The 21,719-nt window shown below is 40.2% G+C and overlaps 1 protein-coding gene across 1 annotated transcript in view; it reads left to right on the top strand.

Annotated features, from left to right (window-relative positions):
- The first annotated feature begins 3,706 nt into the window (after window positions 1–3,706).
- elfn1a (extracellular leucine-rich repeat and fibronectin type III domain containing 1a) overlaps window positions 3,707–21,719 on the top strand; it is an 88,393-nt gene continuing 70,380 nt past the window's right edge. Inside the window, exon 1 of the mRNA XM_010793420.1 lies at window positions 3,707–4,031. The gene's annotated coding sequence lies outside the window, so the exon portion shown is untranslated. The remainder of the gene's footprint in view (window positions 4,032–21,719) is intronic.

Raw genomic sequence — 21,719 nt, 5'->3', positions numbered from 1 at the left:
CGCCTGATATCAAAAAAAGTTTTGCTGCCATTTTTACCTCTCCTAATTCTGTATTTTAGATAAAAAGCCTTAAGTAAGGAGCATGTCAAATACATTACTTTGAAATACTTAGGAGCAGGGTTGTGGTTGTTCAAGTTCTTTGCTCCTTAGCGATCCTTCTTCTTTTTCTGTATTGAATAAAACTAAATCTTATGATTAAGTTCAAATGTCGTGTGCAGTTGAGTTTCAGCAAAAATGTAATAGCTACACATTGAACTTAATTAAATGTGAACAAAGAAAATGTGTAAGAAACCTAAAGTGCATATAGCATTTGTATTATTGCTCATAATATGTTGAAATGCCAAAGCATGTTTAAGGCTATGATTCATGATTCATTGTTGTGCTTGCTGGTTTTAAAAAAGGACAATTAAGTTGAAGATAATGTGCAGCTTCAAGCTTAAACAAAGCATCAATTTAACTCAAATGCAGTTGAGACACCCATATGTAACCATATCCATTGGAATATGTATCGCTTTATATCTAAATACTGTGGAAACCTTATTCTCTGAAGAACCACAAATATTGTATGACAAACCCAGCCACAGGGTGTCAAGGAGCCATATGGATATGTATATACTTAGCCTCCACTGTGTATTATAAATCATTAGTTGATAAGAGAGACAGTCCTATCCAATAGGAATCAGAGCTTATACCTGAATGATGTTTAAGCGATCATGCCTCCAAGGTAAATTCAGCTGAGAAGGTTCATTAGGAAAGCCCATCAAGAACACCCCATCTGCTGCAGTCTGAAAGGTGCACAGTCTTTATGTTGTGTCTGAAAAAGGGAAACAAAGAGGCAATACAAAACAGTCTGAGTCCGAGCCACCTGGCATTTATCCTAAGAAATATGTTGCATGTTAGGACTGAAGCAGAAACATTGGCATTTGAAGGAATACATGTAGCTTACCTGCTCAAAAGAAAAACAAGACCTTTGGCTGAGACATGCGCTTATCTGCCAGGTTTCGGCTTGATGTCTTGAAACCTTTATTTGTTTTATGTGGTCAGGGTGGTTCGCAGTGGCAGCACAGGGCCAAAAGGCTACAGTGTCTATATGGGGTCATGTATCAGCCTGCCCTGGGGTCGTGAGGACATTAAGAAGCGTGATACAGTGTGCCTTTCATTCTCAGAGCTGCAGCTGCCACGACTTCCTGGGCTCGGCTGTCGACATCCACATTTCACAGCTCCGACGTGACTGCTGCAATGAGACAAGACAGTGCAGCGTCTCTGCCAAGTCCTCGCTCAGCCACTTGCTCCCTCTCTGAGAAGAGCATCTGCAGCCTGACTGTCTCTCCCCGACGTGCTCGGGTCATCCCCTAGACTACGTCATTACAGAGGACATCAGGTTGCACTCTCCATAAATTAAATCTTGGACTGCATTCACACAGGGACAGGCAATGTGGCTATAACCCTTCAGGCACGGACTCCTGCTATTTGTTAGCAGGGAAATGTCATATTTTTTGCACTGGCATTATTCATGTAGGCTCTATTTCTCCATACAGTATTTCATCATTTGGACTTGTTAATATGTGAGCCAAAGGTAGATTAAATATATACAAATACCTAAACATGTTCATTTCACCCCATTTTTCGGTCCAGGCACCATGCCTTATCACAATGCATGGGTGATGGTTCATTTGTATTCTGCAGGTTCTTGTTTTCAATAATTTATCATTGATGTGTATTGATTTACTATCACCGGGACCCAGGCTTGACCTCTTTAGTGAAGTATGGTCTACTTCAATAGCCCCCGCCCTGTTCCATTTAATCCTGAAATGTACAGACCACTGCCATCACAAACGAAGCAGTTTGGACTTTTCTGGGAAAACTGCTTAATAGTTTCCATTTACATCGGTGTGCCTTTGCTGTTATCAAACACACAGGCAAGCCTATTCATTTAGATCAGGGGTGGGGAACCTTTTCCCTCTCAAGGGCCATTTCAATTTTTTCAACATCCTCCGAGGGCCGTACAAATTATTGACCTCTGCTTAAAAAAACTAAAATCACAGCATATTCATTTGGCCTTTCTTTCATGCTGTTCAAAGAAAAAGCAACCTCTTAATCCAGATATCTTACCATGACTCGCGCATTCATGCACGTGCATGGTTGTGACATGACCACCAAAACAGAAAGATATGGACACAAGATGTGAGCAAATGTATTTAGTTTCCTATCCATGTGGACATGATTTAAGTGGGGGAGGACCTAACCTCCTCTACGGGGGTCCGGGGGGCATGCTCCCCCGGGAAGATTTTTTTTTTAATGTTGAAGTTAAAAGCATCAATCTGGTGCACTTTGAGAGCAACATTAGGAGATCTATGGATACATCTCCCAACACCCATATGAAACAGAACTGTAAGCCGTTTTATTTTTCTTTATGGATGTTTTACAAATCACCTTTCAAACTGTATTCTTGTTTATTAATAACAACTTTATTTTACTGTCATATAATATTTTATACCAGTTTACTTTATTATCTTGTTTTTTTATAATAACTATAATGATCATATAAAGGTGTGCCTTTACCTCGATGGTTGTAGAAAAAGCTTCTTATATTCGTTAGCTAGCTAACCAGATGCTAATAACAACTAAGTTATTCACTGTATGATCAGTATGACAGATGAACAGATCGCCACTGGGCTTTCAACGAAAGACACAGCCACGCAACAACTGCGGCATGTGTACGGCTCCTTATGGGTAGGCTATTGCTATTTTTGGAAGTGCCGGAGCGGTGTTCTGGTGCTCTCCGTCAGCACTACACCTCTGTCAGACAAGACATAATTACCACGTGATGACACGTTAGGCCCGTGTTGTGTTCAAGGACCCTGACCTTGGCCAGGAAAAAAAGGCACTCGCTTGTTTCATTTTTTTGCGGTCTAGATTTCTTTCATTTTTTTCTTTTTTGCGTGTGTTTATAAATCACCTCGAGGGCCGTGCCAAATGGTCTCGCGGGCCGTATACGGCCCGGGTGCCGGAGGTTCCCCATCCCTGATTTAGATGGATGCGAGAATATAACACAACATTAAATAAGTGATATTGAGGATAATAGAAAGACCCCATGTTTCAGACAAAGTAAATATTTCTTGCTATCAGGAATCTCAGGGATCCCATAGACAAAATACTATTAAATTGAAATATTAAGCACCTCTTTTGGTTAAGTGGCCCCCTGGTGGTAGGACCAATGGACCTTGGCATGGAGAAAATTATCTCCTTTAATGCAATACCAAATTAAACAAGCCTCCAACCCGAAAATGAGCAATTCAAAACTGTTTCCAGTGCGGAGGTGCAGCCCAGGAAAAAAATGAGGAAAAGTTTGATCTTAGATTGGCTGTTGAATCCTGAAACTCACGTGACGTAACTGTTACTTTTCACTCCGTATGTATTCATTAAGTTGAACCCTTTCAGTTTTTTTTTTATAATACACGAGCTATCAGACGTTTTCACTTCACAACCGGAGGAGTTTCCATTACCCTCCCGGCATCCGTGATGATCCCGCCACCATTTATAGCCTCGCGGTGAAAAACAATCTTATTATAAGATTTAAACTTTGCCTCGCCTAGACTGGAGGACACGCATTCCTCTAGCACTTATTCCTCGCTGTTTCCCCAACTGACACAGTGATATCTGCCTACCTACCCGCCTCCTTTGATTGCCGCTTAAACGCCGGTGTCAGCTCTCGGTGTAATAGAAAAAGCCAGGCAGGACTCCGTGTCTGTTCAGCATAAATAAAGGCGAGCGGTGAGAGGAGCTCAGCCCAGAATTAAATCACTCACCGCTAAATGGATCTTTGAGACTCTCCCTTGACGCAGTCAGCTGCTGTTCTGTGCGTCTTCAACCCCCCTAAACAGAGAACTGGGATTCTTTTTTGAATTTTATTTTTTGATTTATCTAACAGAAATATCTCCTGTCTCTTTGAAAATCTCTTGTGTTCGTGGTGACATACAGTTACCAGCTTGGTATCGAGAAGAAGCTCTCGTTCCGCGATCGTCAAGCAGGTAAGCTGTCTCAGTGTTGCTACATTTTACACTTCAATATCGCAGACTTTAAGGACAACATCCTGTACTTTATGGCATTTGCACACGCGGTAAATATTTGGAGGTTGAAATGAAATACGGTTAAGAACATTGGTGTTTTAAATTGAATAGTATTTGTGCGGATGTGTCGAGAAAAGAAACATAACTTTTCTATTAATTATAACATACGCCCAGTACAGAATGCATATCTAAACTTGCTCTATCACGAAGAAGTCTGTGCAATTTGCATTTGTCACTGCGAGATATTTGCGGGACATGGGGTGCACTTTCTTCCGCTTTTTAATGCAAATTATTATGTGTTATTAAGTTTTGTTATTCTCATGTAACTACATGCTCCTGAACATTAAGACACGAACGTTAGCTTCAACCTGATACGGCTCCAAGGAAAGTAGTAGGTACTTTGCAACTGTAAACCTCCACTAACACCGCCCGCGCGAGAGGTCGCTTCAGCACCAAGGACAGCTCCCTGCCGCTTTACTCAACTTTATTCCAGAGATTCGCACAAATAAACGGATATCTATTCACTCCTGAGGGAGAACTCGTGTTGTTGTGAAGGTTAGCCTTCACTTTGTACTATTATTAATTAAATAACTAAAAGGAAAAACACTTCTCTGCCACAGAATGGAACCTATTCAGTTTGGAAGAGTTCATAAAAAAAACCAAGGCAACAGTATGAATTCAAACATAGTCAACGTTCAGGGCAGTGCATGGCCTTGACCCTATTGTGTTGTCTTTACACAGTCTTTACTGTACAGTAGTCCTGAGCAGTCTCACTCAGATTAGCTGAGGATTTCGCTGCGCCTGTGCCATCTGTCTTGGAAATGCATACTTTAGCCATACTGTACATGTTGATTTATTTGAATTGCTTATGTGATAGGCTTCGTATGGATTCTTCTCCCTTTTTGTATTCAGTTCAGAATTTCCAAAGATTTTTTGCCAGCTAAAAGAAGTCTGCCTGAATCATCTCTAAGATGGGGAGGTGCTGGTGGTAATAGGGGGGGGGGGGGGGGGGGGATCTGTAGTCTGAAACAATGCCAAGTTTAATAATCTACACTTGCCAAATAAATGACATGCCTATAGGAACAATTCTCTGGCTTTCCACTCAGCTGCACTATGGACATAGGAGTGCTGTATGATCTCTGTTCTGGCTAAATAATATGTTACCGTCGTCGTGACATTTAAAGCCAGGAAAGCATTTATGAAATAAAGCTTAGACGATCAGTTTTATGCTGCTGAACTCTGGGCATTGTGTTAGTGGTTGCCCGTTGTTCCAGTCATTTCATACTGAAGATCAGGCTTGGCTTAGCCTCTATGTGAATCACCACTTCCTCCAACTTTTATTGTGTAGAGTTATGACTGTTTCAAAACATCTTAGTTTTGCTGCTGTTGCTAAAGCTGCCTCTCGCATTAGCCTCCGTATCCCCCTTTCCCTGTCCCCGTCTCCCTTATCTTGATTATGCAGCTGGATGATTGAGTCAGCTATTTTGTATGCAAGTTGCCTTAGCTTGGCTCTTTGTGGAGGAGAGAGAGTGAGGGAGAGATCGTGCCGGGGATACTGAGAGAGAATTACAGCTTCTCATGACGGCGAGGAGTGGAGAAGACGAGGCTGCCCTATTCGATACATTGCTGGAGGAGAGAGACAGATATCCTCAGTGGGGGCAGCGGTTTTGGAAATGTGACCAACCTTTCTAAATGGAAAAGGCAGCGCTCATTAGAGTTCTCCACGGCTCTATATGTGGTCTTGAATTGAAGCATTAAGCATTTTTGAGACGGAGTTTGGCTGATAAAACCAATTTTTACTGAATTTGAGTTTAGAGGCATGTCGGCACGCGATCACATTTCTTTGAACTACTATGGAGAATACAAATGTGTATCTAAACACATCCTGCATGTCACAATGGCATCTCCAGTTTGAGTCCAGTTGGGGAATTGACCATATCATCTTTATATTATGTACATATATTTCCTGCTTCTAAAGGTTCAAAAAATGTCCTACCGTGTAATCATCTTTTTTTATCTTTCCTGTATGACTGATTCTTGGAGGTACCTCCCATTGTGATGAAAAAAGTGCAATTTATTGGACAAGAAAAAAAAATTCAAATAAGTTTCTGTTCTCACACTGATCTGTCCTATTGCAGAACAGTGATTGGGGCCTGTCGAACTGCATGTTGCATCAGTCGTATGTTTTTGTTGTTGTATTGTTAACAAACTTACAGTCAGAGCTTTGAAACATGGTACGACAGACAGTAACTCATGTTTCAGTTAAAGCTCCACAGCCCTCCACAACCGTTCAAATTCCAACAACTACCTTTTGCTTCGAGTAGTGTGTGCCATTTTACGAGAGCTGTTGCACCACCTTAGTCTCACGAGTCCCATGTGCCACTCAGCTGCTTTTTAAAGGCTTGTTTTCCTCAGTAGTGAAAAGGGTAAGGTCATGGAATAAGACACAGAGGGAACACAAAGGAAAGGAAGAATGTGTAATTGTCTCTCTGTAAGAGGTGCAATGTCAGGATTGGATGCTGCAAATACTTTATGGTTTTTGTTTTAACTATATAGAAAAACTCATATACAGTAGTTTTAGGACATTTTACATTATAGATATACATTTTGTATTATTTTAGAACGTCTAATGTACACCATGTTAACCTTTTAGCTTTATTTTGTGAAGTCTGCCACATATGACCTAATATTGGGAACATAATGGCATTGAAAGCATTATATTTGTCCAAATGTACTGCCTTGAATCTTTAATTTTCAGCATTTCAGAAAATGTTTTTGCCGTGTACGGACTTGTGAAGAGTTCTTTGTGGTGAAGGACATGGACATCAATGTCAGAGTTGCGCCTCAGGACAACAGACATGAAAAGGAGATGTTATTGACAGTAACTCAACATTAAGGCAAAGGGCTGGAACTAGCAGATAAGGCAAATGCAGGTCTAAACCTGCCGCCCTGCACATTTTATTCAGACCGTGCAAAACAAAGATAGACCTTGGTTTGGATGATATTATTTCCTAGAAAGCATGTAAAAAACCATTAGAAAACGGCACCTTGATTTAGCAGCTCATTAACTACACATTGTGTTCACAGAGCTGTGGCATCAGGACGGAACGCATTTACTTAGGGGGGTTTATTGAAAGTGGCAGCGATAGCCCTTCGGGTTCCAGATGCGTTCCCAAAAAGAAAAAAGGGAAATCATATGGCAGGTGTAACCATTATGGCTGAGTGCTTTCATTTCTTTCACCTTCTAGCATCTTCTGTGCTGATTACAGCTCAGGAGAAAATGAGATGACTGCCACGTATGGTGATTTGTACGTGTTCGTTGACAAATGTTCAGCAGAACTAGGAAGAATATGTACATGAGAGAAATGCTGCACACGGTAAAGTTGGAATGGACTGCTTTGCCATTGACAGATTGTGGGGATCAACCAGGAGATGTAGGGAATCACTCGAGGGTGTGAATCAGTCATAATTGCACCCCCCACCCTCATCCGCCTACACTGGCTGCCGGTCAAGTCCTGGATTCCTCCTCACGTACAAGTCCCTCCATACCCTCGCCCCCCAGTACTTATTGGACCTCCTCCATCCCTACACCCCTTCTCGGAGTCTGCGGTCCTCAGACACGGGCCTGCTCTCCATCCCCCGCTCTCGCCTCCGAACTGTTGGCGACAGGGCGTTCAGTGTTGCGGCCCCCACCCTCTGGAATGCACTTCCTGCCGAGATCCGTAATGCTGCCTCCCTGGACATCTTCAAATCATCATTAAAAACACACCTGTTCACCCTGGCCTTCGGGCCCTAGTCCTTTCTTGGTCCCCCGGCTTCCTCTATTTTTTGTTTGCCCTTTGATTGTCTGTTTGTTTTGTTTGTCCACCATGTACAGCGACCTTGGGTCCCTTGAAAGGCGCTATATAAATATCATTTATTATTATTATTATAATTAATTTAGGAGTGCACAAAAATTAATCCACCCAAGAGTGCCAGAAACGTTTCTGTGTACTTTCCACAGCCACCTGCTGGCTGCCTTGTGATAGATGCAACCCTTTAGTAAATAAGCATCACAAAATGGCAGAGTGAGGCGTATTGAACATTGCTCTGTCTCTGCCTTGCCATGCTCTCAGCAAAGTAATTAGATGCCGGGATGCAAAACGCCAAGGCTGTGTTTCTGCAGGCACCTGCTCTGCCTGATGAATCTCCGGGACATGAGAGCCCATTAAAGCTGGCGATACATAACAGTTCTGTCAAAGCTCATCTCAGAAGCACAGTCTTTTGGTGTGTCCATGATGGCTTTTACTAAATGCTGGTTTATTGTGTGTTGGTCACTTTTTCATCATAGAGTCAGATCTGGGGGCAGGAAGAGGAACTGCACATTTAAACTCATACCAAAGTCGCTTGGCAGTGTATCAACATTATATTGATCTGTGATATCTTAAGTGTTTTGTATTCCTGGTTTAAAAGGCTGCATTACAGTAAAGTGATCTCTGAAGCTGTTCTTTATTCACTTGTACTTTACCGTTGACTTTTTATTAAAAATAATTATTGGGAAAACATTTTGTGAAAGCACTAATAGTTAACTCTACAATATCTCGTTTGTAGAAACACTGTATTTACAGTGGCTCGTTCACAATATACAGGGCTGCTGGAGCTCTGTACGCAGTATGCAACATATTTCCTCTGTGCATTGTACACAGCACAAACCAATAACTCTTATCTTCTTTTCCATTTCATTTTATGACAACAAACTATTTCCATTAGTCACATTAGTTTCAACAGTCTTAATAATTCATTGCTATTTAGTGATTATGAAGGTACTTATATGGGTTGCACATACTGGATTGTGTGCATTATTAGTGTTCTTTGGTCAAAATCATGTCTTGAAATGTTCAAAACAAAATGTGGAGCTGACTGTCCTTTAAGGCTTTACCTTCTGTGGTAGTCATACAAACACAAATATGATTAATGAATAACGGCCTGGATGTGAGAACTTGTTTCATACACTGTACACTCCAGACCCCGACTGCTCTTCATCAATCACATGAGGATGCTATACAAATGAAAGAGCCATCACAAACAGTATTATACTGCAGGTTGATGAGGGAATGATGTATTATAATACAGTGTCCTGTCATATATTCTCCACACAGACCTGAGAGGTCTAGGGCCTTTTTTTATTCAGACTTTTTCTTGCACACTTCAGATTGAATGGCACTGATCTCACCTTTTGAATCCAACCAAACCAAAGGGAGAATGGGTTTCACAAAGGGAATCTAACCGGCTGTGTGAACGTGCCGTTAGGTGTGAATGAAGTTGACAGTGTGCCATTATGACACCTTTTCATTCATCGGATGTAGCTAATTATCATAAGTGGAAATCTTGTTAAAAATAGATTTGTGTTTAATAACATCTAAATCAGACAATGTAAAACTCAATTTATTATCCATTGTTAATAAACAACTTATTTTAAAAAGTCCTGCTATGCCATCTCTAAGGAGACAGAAATGGGCACATGTGAGCAAAACACGCACAAATACCGTCCGTCTATTGAGGACACACACACACACACACACACACACACACACACACACACACACACACACACACACACACACACACACACACACACACACACACACACACACACACACACACACACACACACACACACACACACACACACACACACACACACACACACACACACACACACTCCGTCACTCTTTAACTGAAAAGACAGGACACCGATCACATTAATTGGCTCCTTGGGGAATTATAAACCCCAAAGAGTGTCTGCAAAGTCCAAGGCACTGAAAGTCCACCAAATAATCAAGTTTATTTTTAACCTGCGAGCTGTCACTCTAACAAACTAAAGGCATTTTATAGAGTAGACTTTGGCTCCTGTGTTTTGCTGCAAGCTGCACATATTTTGTTTAGATAATTATATAAGACATCAGCGCAATGACACATAGTGTGAGAACATGTAGCTGATTCGATCCCTGATCAGTAATGCTCCATGATTAGGCCGTTTAAAGTTTCCTACCCATTATGAAATTTAAATCAGCAGTCTTTAAAAATGACAGATGCTCGATGAATAAAGTGTCTCAGACATGCCACACTGAAGGCAGAGGCTTTTCATAAAATGGAAAGAAAATGACTGAGGTCAACAAGTGCCAAAGACATATCATGGTCATCAAAACATGTTAGTTCTACGTGATGCGCTAATGAAGTAAATTAACCTGTTCAACGCTTCTGCAAACACGTGTGCAAATATGAAGCACTAAATGTGTTATTCTCCCTTCCATTCCGTCAAATAATTGTTAACAAAAGAGAATGGTGGAAAAGTGATTTGATTATTGGTCAAAGAGTTGGCTCCTCATTGCATGTTATTTTCTTTTCTATGATGCTACACGAGTATCCGGATGAAGCATTGTTGCTAAGTTGTACTGTCTAGTTACTAGCTATTTAGCTAGCTAGCTTGGTTGCTTCTTCAGCCATGTTTACAGAAAATGTTAAAGAAAATGAGCCGAACGACAACTATCTCCTAATTCCGCAAAACCAGGAGATCACTGATACAGAGTGAGGTGGAGAGACCACAGGTTGTGCTAGCTAGCTAATTATTCTCTCAATTGTGGTCTTATAGTCCATAAATTACTATATTTCAGTATTGGGAAACGTGCATACCATTTCACCAAAACAGGAAAAGAAAGCTTCCTGCAATTGAAGTAAACCGCCCCAGGTTAGGGTTAAACCGGACTAAAAGGTGCTGGTGTGAACGCGCCCTTTTGCTTTGACCCCCAGTGTTTATTCCCCGCACACTTTGATGAAGACTGGTTGTGCCATCAGCTATTACTCTGCCGCTGCAAAAAAAAACACCATATATTCAAATACTGTTAAATGGTTTTCAGTTCAGTTTTTCATTAATGTTTATTCATGGTGTATCCTTGCAGGCACTCAAGTCATATTTTTTTCTGATCAATTTTGACCACCCTCAGAGTTATTCATTGAACTCCTAATGCAAAGAGACTCAGCTAGTAATTCAGTTAGTTAAGGCAACTCATCTCTCCAAGGAAGATGCTCACACTGTTTACCATTATAAATAAATACACATACAACATGAGAGCAAAGATGAGATGGGGGGGGGGGTGTCCAGTCCTGTGTCCTAATCTCTAAATTGCTACATTTAAAAAATAAATGGGATACTGTAAGATTTACTCCAATCAAAGTCCCGGTTCTTGGCAACAATGAGCGGTACATTATGAATAATAAATGAAGTCTATGATGAAGGACAAGTAGCAAAACAAAGATTATTTTCATGTTTATGTAGAAAATAATCTGCAGATCAATTTCACAGAGCTAAGAAAAAAGGCCGTTTTCTTTAAATGTCATGTCAAATGTTTAACATTTACTCAATTATCAACGTTTCTGAATACTTTTTCGTCAATCGTTGTCAAAATGTCAAAGCATAATGTGATCAAAAACACTTTGCAGTTAAAGGGAATCAAAGTGATGACAGAATTGACCTCCCACCATCAAAAAAATACTTCAAGACCCCCGCCGGCAGTTCACACTGTTGCTGTTTAATGGCTCTGCTTTTAACTCAAGGGATTGATTGTTTGGGTGTGTTTGCACTGTAAACACAATTGCCCCTTACCCAATAGACAAACATTTAAGTGTACAATCATCTGGAGTGAAAGCCAAGAAGGCAAGGAGCAATCAGATGATCAGCCCAGGATTCATCTGCACGTTGATGTCGTGTGAAGGTCATCCCTTAATCGTCCTTCCCACCGCGTTGTCGTACAACTGTCTGATGGATGATTTGAGCAAGCAGATTGCTTCCCGTTGCGCGAGCACTATAGAAGCCATACAGGGGACACACGGCAGCAATGCTCATGAGTGCTTGGTGGCTGATGGGCAACCCCCACAAATAACAAGGTTAACGTGGTCACCGTCAGACAGCGTTACTCCAAGATATGGGCAATCCTTGTTAATCTAGAGATGGTCTGTCAAGACACAAACATACTGTAGTTCAGGTCACCTTTGGAACTGCCATTTGTGGTTGAACCCTCTTATATCCTCTTAAATCCTCCTAACAAATATGTGAATTATTTGGTTTAAGGTGTATCATGTTAATTTTTCTTCTCTTTCATTATCGAAATTATGTTTTGAAAGGGAATGCAGAGACAAAAATGGCTGTCATAAATGATCAGTCATCTTATTGGATACTTGTTAAGTTATCTATTTAATAAGTATTCAATCATTTAAATACTTTCAATGTTATTGTTATTTTCAGACTATTTAAAGTGTGTTAAAGTAGTAAGGTACTTGTTCTTTACTTGAGTATTTCCATTTCAAACTACTTGATTCATTTCATTGGAATGTATTGTGCAAACTGCCATGTTTGGGCATGATGAGAACTTGTTATTATTTTACTTTCACCTATTGTTTGAAAAGACTGGGAGAGATGGATGGTAATTATCCCACTGCGGTGACCCCTAAAGGGAGCTGCGCAAAGAGGAAGTCAACTTTTGCTTATTCTATCAAAGATACGCTGTGGCACGCTCATTGGATTGTCATCAGGAACAATGCCACATGATTGTCAGTGATCATTTCCACTTCCTACATTCACCGCCTCCTGACTCACGGTGCAGCTGTTGTGACAGAAGGCTTTTGTCACACAATAATGCCGGCGTCTGCTTTAGTATTTCAACTTGTTATCTTTAATGCCTGAAAAACAATTCGATTTTTTTGGACTTTTAATAGTTGTATGATTTTAGGAATTGACAGCTCAATAAGGATCAAGCAAAACATCAGAGCCTAAACTAAGTAAAGGGTTAGGCAATCCACGATGACTGACCAGCTGTGAAGGGCAGGTTGTAAATAATAGGGTGTCTGACTCATCAATTATTTCAACAGCCAGGGCTTGACTTTGTAACCTGCAGACGACTTTTTTTGTAGTAGCAAAGATCAGTTTTCTGAGGAAATAATTAAGTAAAATATATTTTGATGGCTATAAACTTACAGTGTGCCAGAAAACCTGACAGAATATCTCTAATGCATCCATTCATCTCAACTGAAAAGCCTTTAGTCAGGAGGGAGCATAGCTTTTAAGTGTTGCTAAGTACGTCATGATTCAAGAGTGCCAATGCAGTGGCTGTTCACAAACTTCCATAGAGTTACTTCATTTTTAATCAGTCAAGCCAATGACTAAATCTACAGATTGTCACTGAGGAAGTGAAGACGGGACATCGTTACCATAGAAACTGCTTCCAAACTTGGAGCAAACATACTAGCATCTACTTATAAAAATGTGCCAGTATTCACACCATTATCAGGCCACAGTGTACCATAACACTCCTATTGGAGAGCGTCGCCGCATACTTGACTTAGTGTTCGTTGACACTATCCCAGCCTTTAATATGATGCAAATTATTCAGAGAGCCTGATTTCAACAGAGCCATCCAAACAGCGTCTGGAAATGGCCTAAGTGTGTGTGATTTACACAATGGCATGCATAAGGGACCTGGAAATAAACGAACATGATACATTAATTAAGACTCCCAGTGTTCGTAAAGAATCCCACTTGTGTGTTTAGCTGTGCGGCCGATTAAACAATGCAGTTGTTTGGGGAGAAAAAATGTGTCCTTTGCAGAGAAGATTGATTGCAGCGCAACAAAGCGAGCAACGCTGGACTTTCAAAGCAATAACTGAACAGAGCCACATCAACTGGAAAATAAATCACTATATGTGATGTGCCCAAAGCAATGAAGTGAGTGTTGGAATGTGCCAAGTTCTGAGAGTGCCGTTACCGAGTACTACAGATCATGATTCAGATCGGATGCAAGACCTTTCTTGGCAGCTTGCTTGCCGCTTACAGCAGCGAATCAGAAACATATCAATATTTACCTGGATAACTGCCATGCTGTAAGCTGACGTCTCTGAACACACCAGAGAAATAACATTTGTGAATAATGTGTTTTATATTTTCTAACCTCTGATGGCAAAACCAGAGGTGGGAAGTAGTGGAGTAAAGATAGTTTGTTACTGTACTTATGTACATTTTTCTGGTATCAGTACTTTACTCCACTACTTATTTTTCTGACAACTTTTTACTTTTACTTCTTACATTTTTAACACACATACCTGTACTCTCTACTTCTTACATTTCCCAAACAGGCTCATTACTTTAATTGTAATCTGTGTTTGGTGGCGAGTTATTGTATGTCTGTTGATTTTAACACGATCCGTGTACCCATCACTTCCTGGTCTTCTCTAAAGAAGAGGGACCAATGAAAACGTTGTCATGTTGCCGTTGTTCAGCATCGAAACATTCATTAGCTAACAATGACATTATTGTTCTATTAATACAAAGGGAGGTCGGTTTCTCTATAAAACAGCTGATAGTTATGGGTACTTTTTGAAGCCCATACTTCTTCACTTTTACTTGAGTAAAGAAATGTTGTCAGTACGAGTATTTTTAAACACGAGTATCTGTACTTCTACTTGAGTAAAGGATGTGAGTACTTTTGCCATCTCTGGGCAAATGGCCTTCTAACGTGAACATTTTGGCGAACCCACTTTTTTATGATTATTATTCAGGTTGACAGCTGGCAGAAAAAAGTTGTCCATTCCCAGCTGCTGAGCATCAATCTGACGCTCCACCTGTTGTCTCTTCCCTCTTGCTCATTAAACAGCACTGCCTTTCAGGCCAACTCAGCTCAGCCTGGTGATCACCCACTGTGAGACCAGAGCACGGAGAGAGGAGGATATGAGCTGCCAGATTGTCAAGGCTGAGAGGTGTTGTTTCTTCAAATAAATATGGAGATTATATGTCAAGACTATGTGCCAATTATGCTTTCCCACTTCTTTAGTAGGACCACTTGGAATCTGTGTGAAAGTATGCAGCGTTGAATAAAATGTACAGTTAGGTTGGCTTGTCAGTGGTGCTACATACAGTGAACAGAAACTGGAGAAAAGCATAGGGTTAGCTCCCAGTGATGCCAGGACGTGTAGATGTCATCACTAAACCAAGATTAGAGCTGTAATCACTTGATACAAAGAACAAGAACAGCAGGATATTAAGCTTTCCTTTAAAGAAGACTTCCTCTCATCTAAGATCAGAGGCTGAGACAACATTAGCCTGAGTGTTAGAGCTTATAGTCTGCCTGTCTTATTGTAAAGCCACCCGACAAAGGCACAAAACACAGTTCTAGCATGTTAAACACTGATAAAAGATGTAAACTGTAACTTGGAACAACATAATTATTTTCGGTAATTGTTCACAACTAAATAATAATAGAGGCAAACCCAAACGGAGCAATTTCAATATTAATCCATGCCCATGATGATAGAAATACCTTGACAGCTGTGCATTCGGCAAAGCAATTTCTGCTGCTTTTACTAAAGTGTGTGTATGAACTGTGTGTGTGTGTGTGTGTGTGTGTGTGTGTGTGTGTGTGTGTGTGTGTGTGTGTGTGCGTGCGTGTGTGATTTCCCAGTTCCATGTGCATTTTTTCTAGTGCACATCAGAGTTCTCAGCTAATAAAGTAAATGACAGTGTGTTTCCCCAGTACTGTAGCCGTGTATAGGCCCCATCCCATACTACATGTATTGGAACACAGGCAATCACTACAGGTCCTGGCATATGTGTTTTTAGCTTGTTGAGAGTTTGATTGGAACATTGCTGCTGAATCAAGAGGTAGACTGATTGCTTATGCAAGTATACGTTTGGAAAAGCAATTCACGTTTTAGCCCATAAGTGAGCGATTCAAGTGATTAGCCTGTGGCGCCGCGCTGGATCAGCTGCATGATGTCGGAAAAACGTTTTTTTTTGCGCTTTTATATAAATGTCCTACTGTGCATTTTAAGTTTTGTGCTCTCAACCATCTACTACATCCGGAGCTCAAACAAGAAAACTTTCACATGGTCAATTCAGAAAGCTTCATGCTGTCAGGGTTGGAAATAAGCATAAAATGAAGGGTGGATCAACCTCTTGATATAATGGATCCAGATCTCTGCTCACTTGTAGCAGCTGTAAAAGGTTTTCATCAGTGAAATACACCTAATAAAATACAGTGTCCTTGCTTGCCAAAGGCAGAAGATATACTTAGCAGTGTACACAATGAAGAAAGAGCACGCTGGTTTCTTATTTTTTCCTTGGCTTGTAAGTTGAACCTCTTGTCAGTGATTTGATGCAGCGAGAAGAGAAGGCACCTTATATAGATCAGCTCACCTCCAGGGGAAATGTGTTTAAGGGGAGTCAAGAGAAAACGCCAACGGAGCTTCAGCTAATGGTTTTACAGAGTTATCTCCTACACTGAATGGAAAGAATGGAAACCTAACTTCCAGTACCATCAAAATAGAAGCTAATGCCATTCAATATCCTCAGTTGAGTGCTGGAAGGAGCCTGAGCAGTGAATATTACTACAGTATATATACTGTAGTGTATGCAGAGGTGGGAAGTAGAGGAGTACAAATAATTTGTTACTGTACATTTTTCTGGTATCAGTACTTCACTCGACTACATATTTTTCTGACGACTTTTTACTTTTACTTCTTACATTTTTAACACAAATACCTGTACCTTCTACTTCTTACATTTTCAAAACAGGTTTGTTACTTTAGTTTTAATCTAAAGTAACACGATCCGTGTATCCTTCATTTCCTGGTCTTCTCTAAAGAAGAGGGACCAATGAAAACGTTGTCATGTTGCCGTTGTTCAGCATCGAAACATTCATTAGCTAACACTGAGATTATTGTTCTATTAATATAAAGGGAGGTCAGGTACTCTTTAAAACAGCTGCTAGTTATGGGTACTTTTTACTTAAGTACATTTCGAAGCCCATACTTCTTTACTTTTACTTGAGTAAAGAAGTTTAGTCAGCACTTCTACCAGAGTATTTTTAAAAACGAGTATCTGTACTTCTACTTGAGTAAAGGATGTGTGTACTTTTGCCATCTCTGCCTCATGGGGAAGTGGGAGGTGTTTAAGGGGAGTCAAGAGAAAACATCAGCTAATGGTTTTACAGAGTTATCTCCTGCACTGAATGGAAAGAATGGAAATATAACTCCCATTAAAATAGAAGCTCATGCCGTTCAATATCCTCACACTGCTCAGTTGAGTGCTGGTAGAAGCCTGAGCGGTGAATATTACCACAGTATATATAGTGTATGTTTCATTCGAGGACAGGGCCTCCCCTGAGGGCCCGAATATCTATTAGCCCTGCGGGTGTGCCCACCAGACTTCAGTCCTGTCTGCCTCAGGCACGGACCCTCTGTCAATTCCTCTGCGCTCTGCCCCCGGTCCCCCTCCAGGGAACTGTTCAAAGAGGTACATCTGTTATGTCAGTCATAACATGATGATGAACTTGGTTTCCCTTATTTACAGATTATCAAAAGCATTTTCGGTTCACCACATAAAAAAACCCCATTATGACTACTTTTATGGTAATATGACTTTATATGAAGTTAAGCAACTATAGCCTCATTCTTGTGGGCGTTTACAGTATTCCTGGAAATGTGAGAGACAACCCATACATTCAGCAATTTAATACCAAAATAGGGTTTATTTTATAATAAAATAGGTTTAACATTTTAATTAATTCTCCGAGATAAGTCTTCTAAGATATGATGCTGATTAAATTGTAAAATCCATATTGAGCAGCGTATAAATCCACATCAAAAGAAGGGCATTTGTCCATGAGAACATTCTCGCTGTAGTGAATGCTGGGCTCTGCACCCTGTTATTAGAGGTTCAAGCTTGACTAACTGTATCTTTTTCTGTCTAATCTGATTTGCATAGTTAAATGCTTGCACCTAGTGCTACGTGCCAGTGGCTTTGTACTTATAATTAAAAATGTTAGGTCTTTCACTTTTCATTATCCCTGCTGTTTAAGGATTTTCAGTATTCCCATGTGGCAGATCTGATCTTATTACAAAGATATACAGTGTGGATTGCTGGACTGAGATGCAACGGCATACAACTTCAAGCACTATATGTTCACACTGGGGATATTGATAATTAATGTACACAATTTAATACTGCAACATATTTACAACATTGCACAAGTAACAGCATGACAGTGGACTCCCTCGCAGTATGGGACTGAAGAACAATATAGTTCAAAGCATACTTATCTTCTCCACATTAATTGCATGTGTGAAATCTTCTTGATGGAAATGAGAAAGGGAATGTGTTGCGAGGCATACATCTTTTATATGGACAATGTTCAAAGCGATGAAACTGCAGCGCTTCTATCATACGAAGAACACGGGATGGATCGGTCGTTAAAAGTGAAATGTAGACTAACATGATGGCAGTCACTGGTGGCCGCCGTCTACATCAAAGCTTTTAAAGTGTTGGCGCCTGAATGATGGATTGGAGATGGGTTCATTTGGCTGTGGTCCTGCAGCTCGGACCGCAGCCAGTTTGGTGTCCGGCGGGGATCAAAAGTTTGAAAGGACCTCCCATAAGAGGAAAGACATTTGAACTTCGGTTGCAACTCTGTTTCATCGATTCAAAGTTTTCTGTGAGAATGAACTGCTTGATTACCAAGTGACCCTTAACTCTCCAGTGTTTCCAACAGTCTTCAGCCGGTGAGTGTCTAAAGAGAACTTCCTATAGGCTCACCTAATATGGGGCTCTTTGCGTGATATACCTATTATAGAAAACTGAGTGCAAATGAGCTTAGTGGGATTAATGAGCCTTTTTCAGCCGTGGAGAAAGATTACACTTCCAGCTTCACATGCCATTGTGTTTTTGGTTGCGTAACACTATAGTATAGGAGAGGCCAATCCATGTTAAATCATCTTTTAAACATCTCTTTGAATTAAATTGTAACAAGATTAATATATTCAGCTTTTCATATTTTGATTATTTGCACAACATATTTACTATCAAACCATTCATCTCCATCTCCACTTACAAATAAAATGTGCTGAAGTCTGCCATATATTGGCATATTTTCATTATCCTAAGTGCTTTAGTTTTTTTAGATTCTTTGTATAGTAAGTGTCTTTAGTATCTTGTATCCTTTTTTTTAATGCTAAAGTGTTTTTTTATCCTTATATATTTCTTTTTTTACTTACTATTACAACTAATTTTCTTAGATTTCTACAGTATGTTCGCACCACCAGATACCAAATCAAATTCCTTGTTTGTGTTAACGTACCTGGCGATAAACTTGCAAACGTTTGTCCCTCTCGGGCACAGTATTGAGAGTTAAAACATTTCTTTCGATTTAATTAATTGACCTACCATGTCATAATTTGACATGATTACAGCAGTGTATATGTTAATCTTTGTTTCAGTTGCACTTGCAGGAGTCAGGTAATCACCTTCCAGGAATAACTATACGTTAAGTTGGAGCTTTACATTTCACAACTGCTATCTGTAAATGAGATAACCCACTTAAAGTAGGATAAAGAGCCTGTGATGGATGGGACCAACAACACATACTGTGTCATATGACTTACTTGTTAATGAGTCTTGCATAACATGCCGTACATCCATAGAAAAAAATGAATGCATGGCTCACAATGACAGATGATGCCCTTAATTATTGTCGTGTTTCAACGCACATCAATTCTTGTGTTTGCAAAGGAGTCACTTTTTTAAATAATTCTTGCCATTCGGTGTGTGGATTTTTGTGAACTTCCAGTCGTGTTGGCTTTCATAGTGCTGACAAAAAAGGCTCTAGTAGAATTACAACTCCTCTTACAAAGCTGGAGGGATGCCAGCGGCAGCTTTGAGGGACCATCTGAACCGCGCTTCTCTTCTCTTTTTAGTGTGCTCTGGATATATTCAATTCAATTCAATCTTTATTTCAGACTCAAGTTCCATATCACATACAGAATGACAAGACACACATCAATAAATAAGATTTAAAAAAAGGTAAACACAAAACAAATAAAAACGAACAGATAAAAAACATAAAATCAGTCCAATCACAGCTAGCCACAATGCTCACTGTCTGTATAGGCTATTGCGCCAATGTCTCCAAATCATGGAAGAGTACCGAGTAGAACTCTTCACAGGGTTCATTAAAATCGAGATAACATGATTGTCAGAGTCTTCTAGGTGACACATGCATTTGTACATTACATTGCTTAAAAGGGCTTGACAGGTAGGTACCCCCAAGTTAAAAAAACAGCTGGATACAAAGCCATTGGCCATTGTGCTTCCCATGGTTGTCTACATACACTCTCTTCCATTGTTAGCGTAGCCTCTGTTGAACATCCATGCAGTGTGTCACTTTATCCCAAAACAACAGTATTGGTTTTAAATGGGCAAGTGGGAGGACCACTCACCTTCTTATATTGTTTTTATTGACTGGGGTGGCTGTAAGTGAGAGACTTGGAGAGGAAACAGAGGCAGGGGTGAGAGGAACAGCGCTGGAGGCACTTTGTCTGAGGCTGGTCAATAGATGCTGTGACATTGTTTCTTGTTTTGTACTGCTGCTTGAGGCGAGATGGTATGACTGAAATCTATATTATAGAATATATAACTCCATACATATCAACATCGCACATCAAATAATCCAATCCAAAGGACAATGCAATTGACTATGTTGCACTGTTATACATGACAAAGTATTGTTCTACGAGATGTACAACAACATTTTTATTTCACCTCTTTGGACGGAATCATTTTGACAGCAGAGTTCCTTCCACAGTTTGTGTCACAATTCAGAATCATAACTCAGTCAAATCTTTACACGCAGACAACGAAACACACATGTTTTGATAAGGTGTTACATACAATATCATTATGTTTGATATTATACTTACTGTTCAAAAACATGTCAAGTTATGGCATTTCTGAGAATAGCACTGCACCTGTAAGTTGTAAGTTGACTGAAAAATTGACAAACAAGTTCCTGCAAATGTACTCTCTTGTCTCGTCCATCATCAGTGCCTGCTGAATTGTTTTTTTATCTCTTATAAAATATGTGTGTATCCAGACATGTATTAGAACTGCCAAGCACTTTGATTGGATGGAGTGGAATAGCGAACGAAGGCCACACACACACACACCCTGCCCCTGCTGCTGCGCGCTGTAAGCTCTCCCATGCACTGCTCTAGATTACCTGTCAGCATCGATTACAGCCTGTCAGTCTGGATAGGATCTTGGATTTTCTCTGCCTCAGAATTAAGATAAGCTCCTGCCTGCCTGTTTGAGATGCCCCTTGTTGACCCACCTGTTGAGTGTGATGTGAGGTGTGTGTTCCGCCACTGTGGCCACATTATTCTCCAGCTACGCACACACTCACACCCAGTTGGCAGCACTCACTGTCCGTTCCTGTCTCTCTTCTCACCTTTGTTTTTAATACTTGTTTTATTTCTCTCTTTTCTAACACACCCTTGCTAAGCTATTGGTATGCTCTTATTTAACCTCATCTCTTTGCAACACCTTATTGACAGTACATTCCAACAAAAATGTCCCATTTTATCTGTTATCCAAGCAGAAATACAACATTCTGCTTATTTACCTCATAAAGGAAATCTTTGAATTTAAATAGGCCATTTCCAAATAGTTATGGCACATATAACTAAAATAGAAACTAAAATAAAACATCTGTTAAAATCTTAAATGGTACTGCACTTTTTATTATCTGATACTTATCTAATCTGCTTTAAAACTGGCTGTTAATCCGTCAAAAG

The sequence above is a fragment of the Notothenia coriiceps genome, unplaced genomic scaffold, assembly GCF_000735185.1.
Source record: "Notothenia coriiceps isolate Sejong01 unplaced genomic scaffold, NC01 NC01_scaffold00037244, whole genome shotgun sequence".
NCBI classification, from domain to species: domain Eukaryota; kingdom Metazoa; phylum Chordata; class Actinopteri; order Perciformes; family Nototheniidae; genus Notothenia; species Notothenia coriiceps.
Note: the sequence above shows the minus strand (reverse complement) of the source record. Positions and strands in the feature narration are given on the sequence as shown.